The sequence below is a fragment of the Oncorhynchus masou genome, chromosome 13 (genome assembly GCF_036934945.1).
Source record: "Oncorhynchus masou masou isolate Uvic2021 chromosome 13, UVic_Omas_1.1, whole genome shotgun sequence".
NCBI lineage: Eukaryota > Metazoa > Chordata > Actinopteri > Salmoniformes > Salmonidae > Oncorhynchus > Oncorhynchus masou.
Window position 1 is genome coordinate 78,180,938 of NC_088224.1, and position 24,286 is coordinate 78,205,223.

The window sequence follows — 24,286 nt, forward strand, 5'->3', positions numbered from 1 at the left end:
TGAAGCAGGATTGTGACAGTGTAGGCAATTCTGTTTCCCTCAACACCACTCCATTGAACACACACTTAGGAAGCACAGACCCCGTGTGTGATGTTTATTGAAATACAGTAGTCACATGCACACCCTGTTTGTACTGCATGTGACAGTAGGCTATGCAACAAACACCACAATATAAACTGGTTACATTATAGTGTATTCAGGGGTGGTGTGCTGAGAGGTGTTCCATCACAATCTTTCTTCCAGGATCTAGCACACGCTCTCAAATTAAGTCTACCACTCACTGGCTGTCCTTAGAAGCAGTCTAAAAGACAAGACAGATGTGTTCTGCAAACTGTGCTTTTACTTTTTTATTTCACCTTTATTTAACCAGGTAGGCTAGTTGAGAACACCTTTATTTAACCAGGTAGGCTAGTTGAGAACAAGTTCTCATTTGCAACTGCGACCTGCCCAAGATAAAGCATAGCAGTGTGAACAGACAACAGAGTTACACATGGAGTAAACAATTAACAAGTCAATAAACCAGTAGAAAAAAAAGAGTCTATATACATTGTGTGCAAAAGGCATGAGGTGGTAGGCGAATAATTACAATTTTATAGATTAACACTGGAGTGATAAATGATCAGAAAAAAAGCAGAAAAGTAAATAAATATAAACGGTATGGGGATGAGGTAGGTAAAATTGAGTGGGCTATTTATCGATAGACTATGTACAGCTGCAGTGATCGGTTAGCTGCTCAGATAGCAGATGTTTGAAGTTGGTGAGGGAGATAAGTCTCCAACTTCAGCAATTTTTGCAATTCGTTCCAGTCACAGGCAGCAGAGAACTGGAACGAAAGGCGGCCAAATGAGGTGTTGGCCTTAGGGTTAATCAGTGAGATACACCTGCTGGAGCGCATGCTACGGGTGGGTGTTGCCATCGTGACCAGTGAACTGAGATAAGGCGGAGCTTTACCTAGCATGGACTTGTAGATGACCTGGAGCCAGTGGGTCTGGCGACGAATATGTAGCGAGGGCCAGCCGACTAGAGCATACAGGTCGCAGTGGTGGGTGGTATAAGGTGCTTTAGTAACAAAACGGATGCCACTGTGATAAACTGCATCCAGTTTGCTGAGTAGAGTGTTGGAAGCTATTTTGTAGATGACATCGCCGAAGTCTAGGATAGGTAGGATAGTCAGTTTTACTAGGGTAAGTTTGGCGGCGTGAGTGAAGGAGGCTTTGTTGTGGAATAGAAAGCAGACTCTAGATTTGATTTTAGATTGGAGATGTTTGATATGAGTCTGGAAGGAGAGTTTACAGTCTAGCCAGACACCTAGGTACTTATAGACGTCCACATATTCTAGGTCGGAACCATCCAGGGTGGTGATGCTAGTCTGGCGTGCGGGTGCAGGCAGCGAACGGTTGAAAAGCATGCATTTTGTTTTACTAGCGTTTAAGAGCAGTTGGAGGCCTAGGAAGGAGTGCTGTATGGCATTGAAGCTCGTTTGGAGGTTAGATAGCAGTGTCCCAGGACAGGCCGGAAGTATACAGAATGGGATCGTCTGCGTAGAGGTGTATCGGAATCACCCGCAGCAAGAGCAACATCATTGATATATACAGAGAAAAGAGTCGGCCCGAGAATTGAACCCTGTGGCACCTCCATAGAGACTGCCAGAGGACCGGACAGCATGCCCTCCGATTTGGCACACTGAACTCTGTCTGCAAAGTAGTTGGTGAACCAGGCAAGGCAGTCATCAGAAAGACCGAGGCTACTGAGTCTGCCGATAGGAATATGGTGATTGACAGAGTCGAAAGCCTTGGCAAGGTCGATGAAGACGACTGCACAGTACTGTCTTTTATCGATGGCGGTACTTAACGCACTCCATACACATATGACATCCTTTAAGGGGGTCAAAGGGTTTACAGACAACTCATTATTAGTTCATATGTATTTTAAGGTGAATCCACACAGATGGACGAAGAAACTCAAAGCCCAATGTGTAGGTCTAGAAATCATGCTTCTTTGCTCTGATCCAAGCTATTCTGATTTCTGGAGGTCAATCCTCAGACCAAGAGTAGACATTCTGCCCATTTGTTTTTATTAGGATCCCCATTAGCCAATGGCAACAGCTAGTCTTAAAGGGGTCCGACACAATGAAAAAGACATTAATTTACATATATTTTATAACATTAACATGTATTGTGCATCTATCAGTAACACATACGTGTCAGTACATACACACAACAAGTAGGTCACTTGGGGGAGAAGCGTGCCATGACGTGAAGCATTGTTCATTTTTTAAACCAGGTTTGCTGTTCACTTGCAGTAGTTAAGATGGAAGGGAATTAAATGCAATAATGTCTCTGTATAATACTATGTTCCTTTAAATTTGTTCTGGACCTGGGGACTGTGAAAAGTGTGTGTGTGTGTGTATCAGTGCTGTGCGCAAGTTTACTATTCAAACAATTTGGAATTTCCTACACATGAATGTTTCTTATAAAATCAAGAAGTGATTGCAGTCAGTCTTTCCTCAACTCTTAGCCAAGAGAGACTGGCATACATAGTTTTGATATTAGCCCTCTGATTACAATGAAAAGCTAAATGTGAAACTCTGTTTTGGGCTAGCAGCAGCCTTAACTCGGTACTTCTTTGCAGCACTAGACCATGTGACTGGACAATAATCAAGATAAAACTAGTCAAGTTTTAGGACTTGCTTTGTGGAGTGTAATGTCAAATAAGCAGAGAATCTACCGACCTCTACACAGATTTACAACCATTGAAGGACTGACCCCAATTAGTCGACTGGTCAATTGTTTGGTTTATCGAGAGAGACACAGCACCCGTCAAAAGTTTGAACACCTACTCATTCAAGGGTTTCTTTATTTTTACTGTTTTCTACATTGTAGAATAATATTGAAGACATCAAAACTATAAAATAGCACATATGGAATAATGTCGTAAACATAAAAATAACAGTTCAATCAAAATATATTTTAGATTCTTCAAAATAGTCACCCTTTGCCTTGATGACAAAGTGTGCTTTGCACACTCTTGGCAATCTCTCAACCAGCATCATGAGGAAGTCACTTGGAATGCATTTTAATTAACAGGTGTGCCTTGTCAAAAGTTAATTTGTGGAATTTCTTTCCTTGTTAATGCTTTTGAGCCAATCAGTTGTGATGTGCCAATGTAGAGATGGTATACAGAAGATAGCCCTATTTGGTAAAAGACCAAGTCCATATTATGTCAAGAACAGCTTAAATAAGCAAAGTGAAACAGTCCATCATTACTTTAAGACATGGTCAGTGAATCTAGAGAATTTCAAGAACTTTCTTCAAGTCCAGTCGCAAAAACCATCAAGCACTATGATGAAACAGGCTCTCATGACGACTGCCACAGGAAAGTAAGGCCCAGAGTTACCTCTGCTGCAGAGGATAAGTTCATTAGAGTTACCAGCCTCACAAATTTCAGCCCAAATAAATTATTCACAGAGTTCAAGTAACAGACATCTCAACATCAACTGCTCAGAGGAGACTGCATGAAATCAGGCCTTCATGGTCAAATTGCTGCAAAGAAACAACCACTAAAAGGACACCAATAAGAAGAAGAGACTTGCTTGGGCCAAGAAACATGAGCAACGGACGTTAGACCGGTGGAAATCTGTCCTTTGATGTCCTCCAATGAGACCAAATTTGAGATATTTGGTTCCAACCGCTGTGTCCTTGTGAGACGCAGAGTCGGTGAACGGATGATCTATGCATGTGTGGTTCCCACTGTGAAGCATGGAGGAGAAGGTGTGATGGGTCTTTGTTGGTGACACGGTCTGTGATTTATTTAGAATTCAAGGCGCATTTAACCAGCATGGCTACCACAGTATTCTGCAGCGATAAACCATCCCATCAGGTTTGCGCTTAGTAGGACCATCATTTGATTTTCAACAGGACAATGACCCAACACACCTCCAGGCTGTGTAGGCTATTTGACCAAGAAAGAGAGAGTGATGAGTGCTGCATCAGATGACCTGACCTCCACAATCATCCGACCTCAACCCAATTGAGATGGTTTGGGATGAGTTGGACCGCAGAGTGAAGGAAAAGCAGCCAACAAGTGCTTAGCATATGTGGGAACTCCTTCAAGACTGTTGGAAAAACATTCCAGGTGAAACTGGTTGAGGTAATGCCAAGAGTGTGCATCAAGGCAACGGGTGGCTATTTTGAAGAATTTTTCATATATTTAACACTTTTTTGGTTACTACATGATTCCATTTGTTATTTCATAGTTTTGATGTCTTTACTATTATTCTACAATGTAAAAAACGTTTAAAGAAAAACCCTTGAATGAGTAGGTGTGTCCAAACTTAACTGGTACTAATATATAATTTTTTAATTGGCACACGAGACACCTGTCTGATTCACGTCCATCTCAGTGAACTAATTAATTGCAGAGGCCTAGACTAATCCATTGCGGAGGCAGTGGGGATGGCACAGTCCAAGAAGAAGGGGAGTATGGCTAAGATGCACATCTCTCCAGAATGCACTCTTCCGTTAATTTGTGAAAATTCATTGCTTCACAACTTCATTGTGTGAATTGTTTGCATTTGATTGTTAAGGTCTATCAATTCCCCATTACATATCTCATCAGTAGTACATTTACCATTAATTCCTAACCTACAATGTTTGGTTACAGTACTTTCTGTTAATGCATTCAATATATTATTATTCCAGTCTTTTACCATTCTCATTGCCGGAGTGGGCATGTTGTTTGCAGAGAACACAACCTATGCTTGGTTCATTTAATTACGTTCACAAGTTTTGTCAATTTAGTCATTGTCTTTTGCTTGGACACGCACCCGATTACACAGAGGTAGGCCTATAGGTTTCCTGGCCTGCGCGCAAATGTAGGCATATAAATGTTTAAAACGCACTACCACTAATGAGCTATGGAGCTTCTCAAAGTAATGTTTTCTTCACCTCAAACAGCAAGCAAACAAAGTCGGTTTTTACATCCATTGAGAATGACAATAATTCCTAAATGTATTTGGCGGGGGGGGGGGGGGAATCAAGCTCTTTCCCTTTTGATAACCACTCAGCATGAATAGGGAAAATAGGCCTACCTGATGACCCCTTACCCTGTGTGTGTCCCGAGCTCACTGGCACAGGAAACTGAGGGTCCAGAATGTTAACCAATGTTCCAAGTTTACTAGCACAAGCTTAATCAAACAGTGTGCTTAAAGCATCAGACAAGCTCAATACATATAGTTGATTTTATTAAAACACATAGACACACCCTATGTGGAAAAATACCCATTTAAACATTTCAACCGAACGATTGGTCAAAAGAACAGATTACTTTCAGTTGACCGAGATTGTCAACATATTGATTCAATGGTTTAGGACTGTCCCTGACTAAAAACAATCTAAAGTAAAAGCAAGTAATTTAGTCTAAAAAGCCTCACCATTCATTACCAGATTCAAAGGAGGTCTAGAACTTAGGGAATGATTTGTACCAAATACATTGCTTTTAGTTTTAGAGATGTTCAGGACTAGTTTATTACTGGCCACCCATCCTAAAACTGACAGCAACTTTTACAGTGATTCACTAGCTGTGGTTGCTTGTTTGAAATTAAATATATGTTTGTTTTTATTTTGAGTGTTGGACTACACACTGTACTAAAATTATTCATTGTTTTAACATTTAATATATGTGCAAATCAGATATAGTTGTTTAAAACATATAATATGATATAATGACTATTTATAGCATTGAATCATTACCGTACATGGACAAAGGCTTTCTTTAATGTCAGTAGCTTTCTTTAATGCCAGTGGCAGGTCATTGGTAAAAATGGAAAAGAGTAGAGGGCCTAGAGATGCCCTGCACACCACACTTCCCATGTTTAACATTAGAGAAGCTTCCATTAAAGAAAACCCAATGTTCTATTAGATAGATTGCTATATCCTGGATTCAGAGCTGAGGTTGAAAAACCATAACAGGTTATGGTCAATAATATCAAAGACGGCACTGAAATCTAACAGTACAGATCCTACAATCCAAACACACCAAAAAAGTTGTGAAGAGGGCACGACAACCCATTTTCCCCTTCAGGAGACTGAAAAGATTTGGCATGGGTCCCCAGATCCTCAAAAGGTTCTACAGCTGCATAATCGAGAGTATCCTGTCCAGTTGCATCACCGCCTGGTATGGCAACCACTCGTAAGGTATTACATAAGGCATTAGCGGGTAGTGCACACAGCCCAGTACATCACCGAGCCAAGCGTCCTGCCATCAAGGACCTGTATAGTAGGCAGTGTCAGAGGAAGGCCCAAAAATTGTGACTCCAGTCACCCAAGTCATAGACTGTTCTCTGCTACCGCACGGCAAGCGGTACCAGAGCACCAAGTCTAGGTCCAAATGGCTCCTTAACAGCTTCTACCCCCAAGCCATTAGACTGCTGAACAATTAATGAAACGGCCAACCGGACTATTTACATTGACCCCCCTCCTTTGTTTTTACACAGCTCCTGCTCTCTGTTTACTATCTATGTATATAGTCACTTTACCCCTAATACATGTACAAATTACCTCGACTAACCTGTACACCCGCACATTGACTCTGTACCGGCACAAAGCCTTGTTGTTGTTATTTTGTGTAACTTTTTATTTTGGAAATATGTTCTTAACTCTATTTCTTGAACTGCATTGTTGGTTAATAAGGGCTTGCAAGTAAGCATTTCACGGTAAGGTGAATAACACCTGTTGTTTTCGGCGCATGTGACAAATAAAATGTGATATTATATAAATGTATTTCAACCAATCATTAGTCATGTGTGTCAGTGCAGTAAATGTTGAGTGCTTCTCTATAGGCATGCTGAAAGTCTTCATTTGTTCACATAGAAATAGCTTGTGTGTTTGGTCAACAACAACTTCCAACAGTGTGCCTATTCCAGCTCTGCATCGGTGTGATCATGATGCACTATGGAGGTCACCCATCTAGGTGGCTATAGGGTTCATAGGTCACATGACATGACTGAGGTCGTGGGTTCAAACCCCAGATGTTAATAATTGAGTGTGGGGGCTGTGAATGGTTCTATACTAGGAACTATCTGAATACGTCCCATGGGATCATTCATCGATTGGGCCTATGCAACAGCCAAAAACTGGTAATTGTTTTCCATATAAACGGGTTAGGTGTAGGCCTAGTCAGAAGAGTAAACAAGGCCTACTCTGGTGACAAAGAGGTTTAATGCACCATCCACTAAGACGCATTAAGGAAAGATAAGCACATCAATATGATAACTGGCTCGTTAGGTCCATCCCACGGTAATCCCGTCACACTTCATCTGGACAGTGTTCCTGCCCCGGAAGGGCCAGGTCAGGCAGATGGTGTGGTTACTGTCCCTCCAGGAGATAAGGCATTTACCATTTAAAAATGACCAATAAACTGCAACAGATCCACTTGAATAGGCGTCCGTTTTGGTAAACCTACCCCCGCTGTAAAATATCTCTCCTGTTTGCCCACCTGTCTGTCTGTAGAATCAAAGACTACACTGACGTAAATTCAACTGTGACAATAGGAAACTGCCCAAAGCAGGGTATCAAATAGCAAGCCGACATGCAAATTGTGCAAAGGAGTAGACTACAATACAGTGGCCTAATACTTAAAGCAAAAAAGTGTTTTCCTGATGTAAGTAATAACCATTACGGTGGCCTACTCCGTGTCCCAGTTTTCGACAGAATTAAATCCTGAATATTCTACATGTTGTCAACAACATATTTTGGGGGAAATTATGTTTATTTGCTTGTAGCCACTCAGAACCTTTTCAGAATATCGTTTCGAAAACATTCTAATCATAATAAGTTTAGTAATATTTTGTCATTATTTCCCGAGCTCTTGTAAACGGTGGGATGAATTAATTGTACCAAAAAAAATGTAATTACAAGTAAATGCCAAAGACAAGTTATGCTTCTCAAGTTACCAAGCCTCGCTTCCCAGTCGACGTAATTTTATTTCTATAAAGTCCTAAATTAGCCTTCTCGTACGAATGGCTTATTGAGTTGCTGCAGCTTCATAAAAACAACATATACAACAACAAAACATACCCAACCCAGTGCGACAAAGTTGTAAACACTGCCAAGTTTTCTAAACGTCAACAATAGAGCATATTGAACAACACTATCGAATGTGTTCAAACATTATTATATTCGACGGGAAAAAAAATGAAAACAGGCAAGACATATTTTACTTACGTTCCAATGTAGCCAAAAGCCTCGCCTCGCGACCGACAAAGCCCTCACGACGCCAAGTTCTCTCCTTGAGCATAAAAAACGTTGGACTTTTTTTTTCCTATTATGCGTCAAAGATAATCATTTTATTTCACCCAAGCCGTACTAACTTTACTCTTCTGTGCTGTTTTATCGGCGAATTCTCTCTATCTACGGATACGGGAATTCGCGACGGGCGGCTTCTTTGTTCCGCGAGCCATTCCGTGGAAATCACCGTTCATGTGTCGCTGATACGCACTGATTGGCCAAGTCGCTCGAGGGATAGGATCGGCAATAGGTGATGGCAAGGGCAACAGCAGAGCCATTTCTTTCCGCAGTCCTAAAGTCAGCCCATTTTTCGTGGCGAGGATATAATAACTCGACTAGCGAGTTTTGCTCACAACACTGACCTCGGGGAGTGAAGAAGTATCCTAGTCTAAATTTGAAATGACTTTTTCTATGCAACAAGCCTAAAATGTTACTAAATAGCATAGGCCTACATTGCCCAATATTGGACTAAAGGAGCATAACGTTACTCCTTAGTCCAAGTACTTTACATGTTCTGTTTAAGGGAACAATACAGTCACCTCTCATGGCAGACCTCTTGGATCTGTTGCCGTGGGTTTGGGTTTTATGTTTGACAAAAGTACAAAGTGGAGGGGGAGCCAGGCCATTCAGGATCTTAAATACAAGATGTGTTGCTATATTCAGCAATATTTCCCCAACTCAGGAGCTTGTGTTTTCTGAGGATGTAACAGTGATTATGGCTATTGGCTTTCTATCGAGCACCTTGAGAGCCTGATTGTAGACAGACTGACTGGGCTTTAATGTTGTACAGCAAGCTTGGGCCCAACTAGTCAACCAGTATGTTAAGTGGGGAAGTATCAATGCATTGAAGTTCAGTTTGGCTACCTCAGTAGTTGGACAATTTTGTATGAATTGGAAATGAAGGAGTTTGGATTTGGTCATTTGAGTTACCTTTCTCACCTGCTTATTAAAAGAGAGGTTGGAATCAAGATCAAGATACCACCTGGAGCCTCTCCCCAGACACATAGATATCTGGCTCAGTAGTATCAGATACCACCTGGAGCCTCTCCCCAGACACATAGATATCTGGCTCAGTAGCATCAGATACCACCTGGAGCCTCTCCCCAGACACATAGATATCTGGCTCAGTAGCATCAGATACTCCACTCTGGAGCCTGACACATAGATATCTGGCTCTAGCTCCCACCTGGAGACACATAGATATCTGGCTCAGTAGTATCAGATACCACCTGGAGCCTCTCCCCAGACACATAGATATCTGGCTCAGTAGCATCAGATACCACCTGGAGCCTCTCCCCAGACACATAGATATCTGGCTCAGTAGGATACTCCTGGAGCCTAGACATCATCTGGCTACCACCTGGAGCCTCTCCCCAGACACATAGATATCTGGCTCAGTAGCATCAGATACCACCTGGAGCCTCTCCCCAGACACATAGATATCTGGCTCAGTAGCATCAGATACCACCTGGAGCCTCTCCCCAGACACATAGATATCTGGCTCAGTAGCATCAGATACCACCTGGAGCCTCTCCCCAGACACATAGATATCTGGCTCAGTAGTATCAGATACCACCTGGACACATAGATATCCTCTCCCACCAGACACATAGATATCTGGCTCAGTAGTATCAGATACCACCTGGAGCCTCTCCCCAGACACATAGATATCTGGCTCAGTAGCATCAGATACCACCTGGAGCCTCTCCCCAGACACATAGACATCTGGCTCAGTAGTATCAGATACCACCTGGAGCCTCTCCCCAGACACATAGATATCTGGCTCAGTAGCATCAGATACCACCTGGAGCCTCTCCCCAGACACATAGATATCTGGCTCAGTAGCATCAGATACCACCTGGAGCCCTCCCCAGACCATAGATATCTGGCTCAGTAGCATCAGATACCACCTGGAGCCTCTCCCCAGACACATAGATATCTGGCTCAGTATCAGATACCACCTGGCTCTCCCCAGACACATAGATATCTGGCTCAGTAGTATCAGATACCACCTGGAGCCTCTCCCCAGACACATAGATATCTGGCTCAGTAGTATCAGATACCACCTGGAGCCTCTCCCCAGACACATAGATATCTGGCTCAGTAGTATCAGATACCACCTGGAGCCTCTCCCCAGACACATAGATATCTGGCTCAGTAGCATCAGATACCACCTGGAGCCTCTCCCCAGACACATAGATATCTGGCTCAGTAGTATCAGATACCACCTGGAGCCTCTCCCCAGACACATAGATATCTGGCTCAGTAGTATCAGATACCACCTGGAGCCTCTCCCCAGACACACTGGCTCAGTATATCAGATATCTGGCTGGCAGTAGTATCAGATACCACCTGGAGCCTCTCCCCAGACACATAGATATCTGGCTCAGTAGATCAGATCCACCTGGAGCCTCTCCCCAGACACATAGATATCTGGCTCATAGTATCAGATACCACCTGGAGCCTCTCCCCAGACACATAGATATCTGGCTCAGTAGTATCAGATACCACCTGGAGCCTCTCCCCAGACACATAGATATCTGGCTCAGTAGTATCAGATACCACCTGGAGCCTCTCCCCAGACACATAGATATCTGGCTCACAGATACCACCTGACACATATCTGGCTCAGTAGCATCAGATACCACCTGGAGCCTCTCCCCAGACACATAGATATCTGGCTCAGTAGCATCAGATACCACCTGGAGCCTCTCCCCAGACACATAGATATCTGGCTCAGTAGTATCAGATACCACCTGGAGCCTCTCCCCAGACACATAGATATCTGGCTCAGTAGTATCAGATACCACCTGGAGCCTCTCCCCAGACACATAGATATCTGGCTCAGTAGCATCAGATACCACCTGGAGCCTCTCCCCAGACACACTGGCTCAGTAGTATCAGATACCACCTGGAGCTCTCCCAGACACATAGATATCTGGCTCAGTAGCATCAGATACCACCTGGAGCCTCTCCCCAGACACATAGATATCTGGCTCAGTAGCATCAGATACCACCATAGATATCTGGCTCAGCAGATACCACCTGGAGCTCCCCAGACACATAGATATCTGGCTCAGTAGTATCAGATACCACCTGGAGCCTCTCCCCAGACTGGCTCACATAGATATCTGGCTCAGTAGCATCAGATACCACCTGGCCTCTCCCCAGACACATAGATATCTGGCTCCCCAGACAGACATAGATATCTGGCTCAGTAGTATCAGATACCACCTGGAGCCTCTCCCCAGACACATAGATATCTGGCTCAGTAGTATCAGATACCACCTGGAGCCTCTCCCCAGACACATAGATATCTGGCTCAGTAGCAGATCAGATACCCACCTGGAGCCTCTCCCCAGACACATAGATATCTGGCTCAGTAGCATCAGATACCACCTGGAGCCTCTCCCCAGACACATAGATATCTGGCTCAGTAGTATCAGATACCACCTGGAGCCTCTCCCCAGACACATAGATATCTGGCTCAGTAGTATCAGATACCACCTGGAGCCTCTCTCCAGACACATAGATATCTGGCTCAGTAGCATCAGATACCACCTGGAGCCTCTCCCCAGACACATAGATATCTGGCTCAGTAGCATCAGATACCACCTGGAGCCTCTCCCCAGACACATAGATATCTGGCTCAGTAGTATCAGATACCACCTGGAGCCTCTCCCCAGACACATAGATATCTGGCTCAGTAGCATCAGATACCACCTGGAGCCTCTCTCCAGACACATAGATATCTGGCTCAGTAGTATCAGATACCACCTGGAGCCTCTCCCCAGACACATAGATATCTGGCTCAGTAGCATCAGATACCACCTGGAGCCTCTCCCCAGACACATAGATATCTGGCTCAGTTGCATCAGTTGCCCTCTTTGGGAAGAACATGCAGACAGCTTTGTTCTCATTGAGTCCACCCTGTCTTCCGTCTGTTTTCTGTAAACCAGCACTGTAACATTGAAATATGGCCTCATAACCCTATAAAGGTGTGTATGAACTTAACCTTTTGTTTTTGGAAAATGATTTCTTGACAATATGAAAGCTCAGGCCTGCAAGCGATGTGTGTTAATGTTGGCACCAAGCGTTGCGGCTCTTGACATGGCTCCCCTACAGAAGACCCCGTCGACCAATGACTCTTATGTGTGAAGTAAGGAAACTTAGACTCATGATCAAGGGCTAAGGCCTACACAGCTATCGCCTTGGATACAGGCATGTAGGCTCTTCTCCTAATAGGCCTACAGAGAGTAAGATAGGCCTACATGAGGAAGACCAGATAGTAGACATAGATGTTGTGATTTAGGGACTGTAGATTCTGACCTAAGGGGCAGGATATCGAAATAGAGTGAAATCAATTTCAATGAGGCTTAGAGCTGAAATCAATACTAAACATCACCATTAATCACAAGTCATTGTACAACAATATTGTTTATATTTTGTCATTATACACATTACCATTGATCGCCCAATGGTATACCTCTAAGCGCTTGACTGCATACAGCTCAGAATTGTTAAAATGGTGCCAGGGGTAGGCTTATGCTGTGCTGTGCTCAGCCTGCATATCCGTGTGTGTGTGTGTGTGTGTGTGTGGTCAGACTGCCAGATGAATCTGTTCTCATTGCTGTTGACATCTGACATTAACAGAGCTGTCTGCTCAGCACTTTTATTTTCCCTTGTGATTTGATCCATAGAATGTGTCAATTCTCTCTTTCTCTCTCGCTCTTGCTCTTTCTTTCTCTTTCTCTCTCTCTCTCTTGCTCTCTCTCTCTCTCTCTCTCTCACACACACACACACACACACACACACACACACACACACACTATGAATCATCATCATCAGTTGGATGTTTATGTCTTAAAGCGACCATCTCGCTGGGGCTGTAAACTACAGACTGTGTGTGTGTTCTGTGAGCTCCAGACAGACTGTGTGTGTGTGTGTTCTGTGAGCTCCAGATAGACTGTGTGTGTGGTTCTCATAATCTTCTCATACTTTACCTCAGCCTCCCATAAATGTTCCCACCACCAGTTGCTGAAACTTCTTCAAGTCTATAGACACCCACGTCTCTCACTGTCTCTGCTCTCTCTCTGCCTGCATCTGCCTTTCATTAGCTTTTCCTTTTCTTTTCTCCTCCTAATCCTCTCTTATCACTGTGACATTTCCTCCCTGGGGTGTCACTAAACCGGATTGATTTTATCATCATGTATTGACAGTCAAACACCACCATGAAGTTTTCTGCTCATTTAAAATCATGAAAATGAGTAACAGCCTGTATTGCTTCCGTTGTGCTGAACTTTCTTTCACTTTCCCTTATATGTGGGCCAGTGTTTTGTTTTCATTTGTGTGTGTGTGTGTGTGTGTGTGTGTGTGTGTGTGTGTGTGTGTGTGTGTGTGTGTGTGTGTGTGTGTGTGTGTGTGTGTGTGTGTGTGTGTGTGTGTGTCTGTGTGAGAGCGAGAGAAAGCATAGGAAAGCATTTTTATTCTGGGTCTCTGATTTCACCCTCCCTTATGTGATGTGGTTTTGCAGATGAAAACTTGTTTGGTTGCAGAGTTAGCCAGAGTTCAGACAAAGCTCAAGGGAAGTTTTGTGAGTGTCTCTTTGTAGACCTACACAGTGCTGAGGCGGGGGTCTTCACCTAGATAGTGGGCAACAGAAGCAGTGGATGTCTGAAGGAACACCCACAGAACACTACTTTTCTGTATGAATCTTAACTTTGCCATCGCTTCTCTATTTTGCTGGGATTTTGCCAGTGCCAATGTAGACTACCAGACAATTCTTACTGTTCTGCCCCAGTAGCTGACTCACCTGACCAGTGGAGGCTGCTGAGGGGAGGATGGCTCATAATAATGTCCGGAATGGAGTGAATGGAATGGTTTATGTTTGATACCATTCCATACACTCCATTCCTGCCATTACACTCAATTCCAGCCATTATTATGAGCCTCCACTGCACCTGATGTAAGATACAGTTGTCTCCAAATACTTATCTGAGATCAGGTTTGGTAGTTTTCCAACTAATGATTAGGATTAGGATTAGGGTAAAGGGAAGCTGGTCGTTAATGGTTAGGATTAGGAGAAGGGGAAGCTGGTCGTTAATGGTTAGGATTAGGGGACGGGGAAGCTGGTCGTTAATGGTTAGGATTAGGGGAAGGGGAAGCTGGTCGTTAATGGTTAGGATTAGGAGAAGGGGAAGCTGGTCGTTAATGGTTAGGATTAGGGGATGGGGAAGCTGGTCGTTAATGGTTAGGATTAGGGGACGGGGAAGCTGGTCGTTAATGGTTAGGATTAGGGGACGGGGAAGCTGGTTGTTAATGGTTAGGATTAGGGGAAGGGGAAGCTGGTCATTAATGGTTAGGATTAGGGACAGGGAAGCTGGTCATTAATGGTTAGGATTAGGGGACGGGGAAGCTGGCCGTTAGTGGTTAGGATTAGGAGAAGGGGAAGCTGGTCGTTAATGGTTAGGATTAGGGGACGGGGAAGCTGGTCGTTAATGGTTAGGATTAGGGGACGGGGAAGCTGGTCGTTAATGGTTAGGATTAGGGGACGGGGAAGCTGATCGTTAATGGTTAGGATTAGCGGAAGGGGAAGATGGTCGTTTATGGTTAGGATTAGGGGAAGGGGAAGATGGTCATTTATGGTTAGGATTAGGGGATGGGGAAGCTGGTCGTTAATGGTTAGGATTAGGGGACGGGGAAGCTGGTCGTTAATGGTTAGGGGAAGGGGAAGCTGGTCATTAATGGTTAGGATTAGGGGACAGGGAAGCTGGTCGTTAATGGTTAGGATTAGGGGATGGGGAAGCTGGCCGTTAGTGGTTAGGATTAGGAGAAGGGGAAGCTGGTCGTTAATGGTTAGGATTAGGGGACGGGGAAGCTGGTCGTTAATGGTTAGGATTAGGGGACGGGGAAGCTGGTCGTTAATGGTTAGGATTAGGGGACGGGGAAGCTGATCGTTAATGGTTAGGATTAGGGGAAGGGGAAGCTGGTCGTTAATGGTTAGGATTAGGGGACGGGGAAGCTGGTCGTTAATGGTTAGGATTAGGGGAAGGGGAAACTGGTCGTTAATGATTAGGATTAGGGGGAGAGGAAGCTGGTCTTTAACCTGTGCTTATGAGTAACATCTACTTCAAGTGGCTCACCTTCCCAGAGCAGTCATCTGCGTGTTGCTAAAGTAGAGGATGATGGGAGATTCCCCTGGGCTTATCTAAGACTGTTGTTTCCCCTTGTCCTCTTACACTCAGCCTCCCACTCCCACAAGTTATTTCTCTGCAAGATGGGAGGTGCCTCTGCAATGCTGGAAGAGTGATATAGGGGGAGTAGAGCAGGGATTCAGAGAGACAGGCAGGCAATGAGAAGTGACAGTAAAGGATAGAGGAAGATGGGGAGAGATTGACATAAATTATACATTTGAGAGTAGGAAGGGTGAGTTAGTCCTCTGAGTAAGCACAGCACCAGAGATGTGCCAAATAATAGTTTCTTTATTTAGCCAAGAGAACAAAAACACAAGCCCCTAAGAGTCATCTTCTAAACCTGTTTGATATAATCCCCACGACTACGATGGGAAAACAACAAACAACAGTCTCTCTCTCATTCTTCCTCCTCACTCCCTCTCTCTGCCCCCTCCCTTCTTTTCCGATATGAGGATACAGGCTTAGCAGCTTGCTGCATCTGTTTTTGCAGGGGTGTTGTGGTGTTACTGTGTATGTATGATGCCAAATTCGAAACAAAGTCCTAGCCACTACCTCAAAGTACTATAGTAATTTTGAGAGGATTGGATAGTTCGCAGAACATCCTACCTGGCCTGAAGGCGGGTTAAGTGGATCTACTACTATGCTAATAACACATATCCATTTCTTTTAGGACTAAATATCAAGGGGTAGGGGCTCGGACATTGAGTATACAATATGTGTTAAAGTTGTGGTATTGAGACTGGCCCATCATACTATTGGTACTGTTTGAGTGTATTGGAGATGTTGTTCATTCTAGTCATATTGAGCTAGCAGCGGAACGATAAAAACAGCTGTTTTTGTAGATGTCTACTCCAGTTAGACAGACAGTAGATGCTATACCCCACATGCAAATAAATATAAAACACACTTCTCAGTATGGTGCTCTCACTTATCTAGCTTTAACTTTCTCTCTCTCAATTCAAATATTTTTATTGGCATGAGAAACATATGTTTACATTGCCAAAGCAAGTGAAATAGATTATAGACTTTTATTTTATTTATCTATTTCACCTTTATTTAACCAGGTAGGCTAGTTGAGAACAAGTTCTCATATGCAACTGCGACCTGGCCAAGATAAAGCGTAGGAATTCGACACATACAACAGCACAGAGTTACACATGGAATAAACAAAACATACAGTCAATAATACAGTAGAACAAAAGAAAACAAAAAGTCTATATACAGTGAGTGCAAATGAGGTAAGTTAAGGAAATAAATAGGCCATGGTGGCGAAGTAATTACAATATAGCAATTAAACACTGGAATGGTAGATCGGCAGAAGATGAATGTGCAGGTAGAGATACTGGGATGCAAAGGAGCAAAATAAATAAATAAATACCAGTATGGGGATGAGGTAGGTAGATAGATGGGCTGTTTACAGATGGGCTATGTACAGGTGCAGTGATCTGTAAGCTGCTCTGACAGCTGGTGCTTAAAGCTAGTGAGGGAGATAAGAGTCTCCAGCTTCAGAGATTTTTGCAATTCGTTCCAGTCATGGGCAGCAGAGAACTGGAAGGAAAGACAACCAAAGGAGGAATTGGCTTTGGGGTGTGACCAGTGAGATGTACCTGCTGGAGCGCGTGCTATGGTGGGTGCTGCTATGGTGACCAGCGAGCTGAGATAAGGCGGGGCTTTACCTAGCAGAGACTTGTAGATAACCTGTAGAAAGTGGGTTTGGTGACGAGTATGAAGCGAGGGCCAACCAACGAGAGTGTACAGGTCGCAATGGTGGGTAGTGTATGGGGCTTTGGTGACAAAACGGATGGCACTGTGATAGACTGCATCCAGTTTGTTGAGTAAAGTGTTGGAGGCTATTTTATAGATGACATCACCGAAGTCGAGGATCGGTAGGACAGTCAGTTTTACGAGGGTATGTTTGGCAGCATGAGTGAAGGATGCTTTGTTGCAATAAAGGAAGACAAAAAGTGACAAACAATAAAAACGGAACAGTAAATATTACATTCACAACAGTTCAAAAGGAATAGAGACATTTCAAATGCCATATTATGGCTATATACAGTGTTGTAACAATGTGCAAATATTTAAAGTGAAAAATGGAAAATAAATGTACATAAATATAGAATGTATTTTCAATGGTGTTTGTTCTCCACTGGTTGCCCTTTTCTTGTGGCAACAGGTCACACATCTTGCTGTTGTGATGGCACACTGTGGTATTTCACACAATATATATGGAAGTTTATCAAATCAATTAGATTTGTTTTCGAAATCTTCGTGGGTCTGTGTAATCTGAGGGAAATATGTGTCTCTAATATGGTCATACATTTGGCAGGAGGTTAGGAAGTGCAGCTCAGTTACCATCTAATTTTGTGGGCAGTGTGCACATAGCCTGTCTTCTCTTGAGAGCCATGTCTGCCTACGGCGGCCTTTCTCAATGGCAAGGCAATGCTCACTGAGTCTGTACATAGTCAAAGCGTTCCTTATTAAGTTTGGGTCAGTCACAGTGGTCAGGTATTCTGCCACTGTGTACTTTCTGTTTAGGGCCAAATAGCATTCTAGTTCACTCTGTTGTGTTGTTAATTCTTCCCAATGTGTCAAGTTATTATCTTTTTGTTTTCTCATGATTTGGTTGGGTCTAATTGTGTTGCTGTCTGAGGGCTCTGTGGGCTCTCTTTGTGTTTGTGAACAGAGCCCCATGACCAGCTTGCTTAGGTTACTCTTCTCCAGGTTCATCTCTCTGTAGGTGATGGCTTTGTTATGGAAGGTTTGGGAATCACTTCCTTTTCGGTGGTTGTAGAATTCAAAGGCTCTTTTCTGGATTTTGATAATTAGCGGATATCAGCCTAATTCTGCTCTGCATGCATTATTTGGTGTGTACGTTATACACAGAGTGTAATGCTCCGGGTGTCGTGGGTGTGGAGTCAAAAGCAGGAGACAGAGCGTTCAATGCTGTGCGTCTTTAATAGCACCAACGCACCACAGGGTGCTCACAATAGGTACGTTCCCAAACACAGGGAATCAAAATGTACAACGAAAAATACACGACCAAGTACTAACACGTACCTCTACAACAGAGCCGAAGGTTACATTGAAATAATCCGGCTGTCTAATAAAGACAAACTAATAAAGACAAACTAATTAAACATACACAGGTGCTACCACTAAACATACAAGGAGGGGGAGGAAAGACAATCAGTGGCAGCTAATAGGCCGGTGACGACGACCGCCGAGCGCCACCCGCTCGGGAAAGGGAACCACCCTCGGTCGGACTCGTGACACAGAGGATATTTTTACAGAGTCTCAATTTGGTGTTTGTCCCATTTTGTGAAGTCTTGGGTGGTCAGCGGACCCCAGACCTTACAATCATAAAGGGCAATGGGTTCTATAACTGATTAAACTATTTTTAGCCAGATCCTGGTATGTCTGGTATGACTGGTATGTCAAATGTTATGTACCTTTGATGGCGTAGAATGCCCTTCTTGCCTTGTTTCTCAGCTCGTTCACAACTTTGTGGAAGTTACCTGTGGTGCTGATGTTTAGGCGGAGGTATGTATTGTTTTTTGTGTGCTCTATGGCAGCGGGGTCTAGATGGAGTTTGTATTTGTGGTCCTGGCAACTGGACCTTTTTTGGAACACCATTATTTTTGTCTTACTGAGATTTACTGTCAGGGCCCAGGTCTGACAGAATCTGTGCAGAATATCTAGTTGCTACTGTAGTCCCTCCAACACTCCCTCTCTCTCTGTCTCTAAATTCATCTCTCCATCTCTCTGTCTTCCACTGATACCTTTCCTACTGCCTACTTATCTCTTCTCCAACATCCCTTATTATTCTTGAATAAACATTGGTTTTGCATGACTGCATACTATGAGAACAGATGTTGAGAGAGAGATGGAGAAGATTGAGTGACATAACATTTAATTTAGCCTACCATCTACCTGTATATTGTAGCATAGGAATGAATTCGATTTTTACAATAATTGGTCTAAGGATTAGCTAGGACAAAAGCTTGAGTCTCAATGTTTTATCCTCTGGCCATTCCGCACAAGGGGACCGACTCTTTAGTCAGAATGCGAGTGAGACCCCCCACCCTCCATCTCAACCTTTTCAAATGTCAGCCACTGCCTATTAGTGCAGCCAAACACTGTTACTGTGAGGGTTCATCTCAAATTAGCAACTGTAATGCGCACACACACACACACAATTAGCGGCCACAGCCTTATGGTGATACCAGTGACATTGCCTAAACCCCTAATCATGTGTATGTGACCAATAACATGTGTGTTGTGTATGTTCTACAGATGATGTCAAGGCTTTTGGATGACTGTATGACCTCGTGACCTTACAAACACAATCGTATAACTCATGCACGCATGGATTCACAAGTAGTCATTATGCCACAGGATCACAGGCTGGTTTCTACTGTATGGGAGAATCGTCATTGCATACTCATTGCAACCTTTCTCCTCTCTTCCTTTTCAAAACCGATTGGAGGAGGTCAGAGGGTGGGGACCTCTGGCTTTCTTATCCAATGGGTTTTGAGAAGGAGGCGAGGAGAGAAGACGGGAGGACTATGCAATTAAGATTCTCCCTCTGTGTACACAAACAGGACTCCTGCTGTGTTTGTACTGATGTCAGCCATACAAATGTAGGCAAGTCACTTGAGCTCAGCATGAGTCCCATTTCCTCTAACTTTACATGCTACGCTCTGTTATTATACAATCATGATCATCAGCACAACTCTGATGAAGCTGGAAACCTTGTCATAATAAACTCACCTGGGAGTTTAGATTTGTTTTATTTTTTTGCTGATGCTGAATATTTGTTGCTCCACGGTGCTGGTGGGATCCATGCTCCCATCTTTTGGTCAATTCTGGAAATAGCAACCATGTACTTGTCTATGAGGATCAGGCCTACTGCACTGTAACATTGTACTTGTCCATGAGGATTAGGCCTACTGCACTGTAACATTGTACTTGTCCATGAGGAGCAGGCCTACTGCACTGTAACATTGTACTTGTCCATGAGGAGCAGGCCTACTGCACTGTAACATTGTACTTGTCCAGGGGGAGCAGGCCTACTGCACTGTAACATTGTACTTGTCCAGGGGGAGCAGGCCTACTGCACTGTAACATTGTACTTGTCCATGAGGATCAGGCCTACTGCACTGTAACATTGTACTTGTCCATGAGGAGCAGGCCTACTGCACTGTAACATTGTACTTGTCCATAAGGAGCAGGCCTACTGCACTGTAACATTGTACTTGTCCATGAGGATCAGGCCTACCTCACTGTAACATTGTACTTTCCCATGAGAATCAGGCCTACTGCACTGTAATATTGTACTTCTCCATGAGGAGCAGGCCTACTCCACTGTCATTGTACTTGTTCATGAGGATCAGGCCTACTGCACTGTAACATTGTACTTGTCCATGAGGATCAGGCCTACTGCACTGTAACATTGTACTCGTCCATGAGGAGCAGGCCTACTGCACTGTAACATTGTACTTGTCTATGAGGATCAGGCCTACTGCACTGTAACATTGTACTTGTCCAGGGGGAGCAGGCCTACTGCACTGTAACATTGTACTTGTCTATGAGGATCAGGCCTACTGCACTGTAACATTGTACTCGTCCATGAGGAGCAGGCCTACTGCACTGTAACATTGTACTTGTCTATGAGGATCAGGCCTACTGCACTGTAACATTGTACTCGTCCATGAGGAGCAGGCCTACTGCACTGTAACATTGTACTTGTCTATGAGGATCAGGCCTACTGCACTGTAACATTGTACTTGTCCATGAGGAGCAGGCCTACTGCACTGTAACATTGTACTTGTCCAGGGGGAGCAGGCCTACTGCACTGTAACATTGTACTTGTAACATTGTACTTGTCATTGTACTTGTCCATGAGGATCAGGCCTACTGCACTGTAACATTGTACTTGTCTATGAGGATCAGGCCTACTGCACTGTAACATTGTACTTGTCAGGCCCTACTGCACTGTAACATTGTACTTGTCTATGAGGATCAGGCCTACTGCACTGTAACATTGTACTTGTCCATGGGGAGCAGGCCTACTGCACTGTAACATTGTACTTGTCTATGAGGATCAGGCCTACTGCACTGTAACATTGTACTATGAGGATCAGGCCTACTGCACTGTAACATTGTACTCGTCCATGAGGAGCATGCCTACTTGTAGGCCTACTGCACTGTAACATTGTACTTGTCTATGAGGATCAGGCGTACTGCACTGTAACATGAGGGGAGCAGGCCTACTGCACTGTAACATTGTACTTGTCTATGAGGATCAGGCCTACTGCACTGTAACATTGTACTTGTCTATGAGGATCAGGCCTACTGCACTGTAACATTGTACTTGTCATGAGGATCAGGCCTTGTAACATTGTACTTGTCCATGAGGAGCAGGCCTACTGCACTGTAACATTGTACTTGTCCAGAGGATCAGGCCTACTGCACTGTAACATTGTACTTGTCCATGAGGATCAGGCCTACTGCACTGTAACATTGTACTTGTCTATGAGGATCAGGCCTACTGCACTGTAACATTGTACTTGTCCATGAGGAGCAGGCCTACTGCACTGTAACATTGTACTTGTCCATGAGGATCAGGCCTACTGCACTGTTGTAACATTGTACTTGTCTTGTCATGAGGATCAGGCCTACTGCAGGCCTACTGCACTGTAACATTGTACTTGTCTATGAGGATCAGGCCTACTGCACTGTAACATTGTACTTGTCCATGAGGAGCAGGCCTACTGCACTGTAACATTGTACTTGTCTATGAGGATCAGGCCTACTGCACTGTAACATTGTACTTGTACTGCACTGTAACATTGTACTTGTCCATGGGAGCAGGCCTACTGCACTGTAACATTGTACTTGTCCACAGGCCTACTGCACTGTAACATTGTACTTGTCCAGGGGAGCAGGCCTACTGCACTGTAACATTGTACTTGTCTATGAGGATCAGGCCTATGCACTGTAACATTGGCCTACAGGCCTACTGCACTGTAACATTGTACTTCCATGAGGAGCAGGCCTACTGCACTGTAACATTGTACTTGTCTATGAGGATCAGGCCTACTGCACTGTAACATTGTACTTGTCCATGAGGATCAGGCCTTGTCCACTGCACTGTAACATTGTACTTGTCTATGAGGATTGTACTTGTCCAGGGGGAGCAGGCCTACTGCACTGTAACATTGCTGCACTGTAACATTGTACTTGTCCATGAGGAGCAGGCCTACTGCACTGTAACATTGTACTTGTCTATGAGGATCAGGCCTACTGCACTGTAACATTGTACTTGTCCATGAGGCAGGCCTACTGCACTGTAACATTGTACTCGTCCCTACTGCACTGTAACATTGTACTTGTCTATGAGGAGCAGGCCTACTGCACTGTAACATTGTACTTGTCTATGAGGATCAGGCCTACTGCACTGTAACATTGTACTTGTCCAGGGGGAGCAGGCCTACTGCACTGTAACATTGTACTTGTCCAGGGGGAGCAGGCCTACTGCACTGTAACATTGTACACAAGCAGGTAAGATTACAGCATTATCACTGATGAATCCTCAAATAACACTGTGGCAATCAGTCCTCTCGTTCCTCACAGACTGTGGGGATGGCAATGATGATGATAAGGTACTTGTTGTGGAATTGTTAGATTACTTGTTTAATATTGCTGCACTGTCAGAACCAGAAGCACAACCATTTTGCTACACCCACAATAACATCTGCTAACCATGGGTATGTGACCAATAACATCTGCTAACCATGGGTATGCGACCAATAACATCTGCTAACCATGGGTATGTGACCAATAACATCTGCTAACCATGGGTATGTGACCAATAACATCTGCGAACCATGGGTATGTGACCAATAACATCTGCTAACCATGTGTATGTGACCAATAACATCTGCTAACCATGGGTATGTGACCAATAGCATCTGCTAACCATGTGTATGTGACCAATAGCATCTGCTAACTATGTGTTTGAAGAAGAGAAAAGATTAGATGACATTATGATCAATGTGTAAACCTCAGCAAAGGAAACAGAAAAGCTGATGAGAAAGGCAGTACTATAAGTCTGCGTTTACACAGGCAGCCAAAATCGAATCTTTTGCACAATTATTGGCAAAACAGCTGATCTGATTGGTCAAAATACCAAATTGGTAAAATATCAGAATTGGGCTGCCTGTGTAGACGCAGCCTAAGTGTGTGTATGAGAGAGCGAGTAAGAGACAGAGAGAGAAAGAAAGCGAGAGAAAGAGCGATGCCAGTAGTGATTTTAAAGGACACAATGACTTCTTTTATAAATGTAGTGTGATATTGCAGGTTAACAGCCTCTCATAGTGGAGCAGATGACTAATATTACAGCACAGACACCATGTTCACACAACAGACTCTATCACCCAGACCAACCTTCATATAACCAACCATGCACCAGGTGGACCGGTGGGGTTAACAACTCACACCCTGTTGTGATTCAAGGACAGAACATTCAGCTCTCCCTCGCCAATGTTCACCAGAGGAAGGTCTTTTGTTTCTACAGACTTTTCCCGCTGAAACTGTAACATGTTCTAAAGCGAATAATGGAACAATATTTAAAACATAAAACGTGGGGAATGGTCAGAGGTGATCTAAAGAACACTAATGTAATTTTGTTTGTAATTTTGTGATATCATATAAAAAAATGTTATAAAGGAAATACTGTAGCTTGGAAAGTACACACACTACATGTGTGAAGTGTCCATCCAATGTGTTGTGCATGAAATATGA

The 24,286-nt window shown here is 43.8% G+C and overlaps 1 protein-coding gene across 3 annotated transcripts in view; it reads right to left on the bottom strand.

Moving 5' to 3' along the window:
- Positions 1 to 8,638, bottom strand: part of LOC135553106 (SPRY domain-containing SOCS box protein 4-like) — a 43,466-nt gene extending 34,828 nt beyond the window's left edge. For all 3 annotated transcript variants that reach the window (XM_064985208.1, XM_064985211.1, XM_064985210.1), the window contains exon 1: positions 8,223 to 8,638. The gene's annotated coding sequence lies outside the window, so the exon portion shown is untranslated. The remainder of the gene's footprint in view (positions 1 to 8,222) is intronic.
- Positions 8,639 to 24,286: the final 15,648 nt, after the last annotated feature.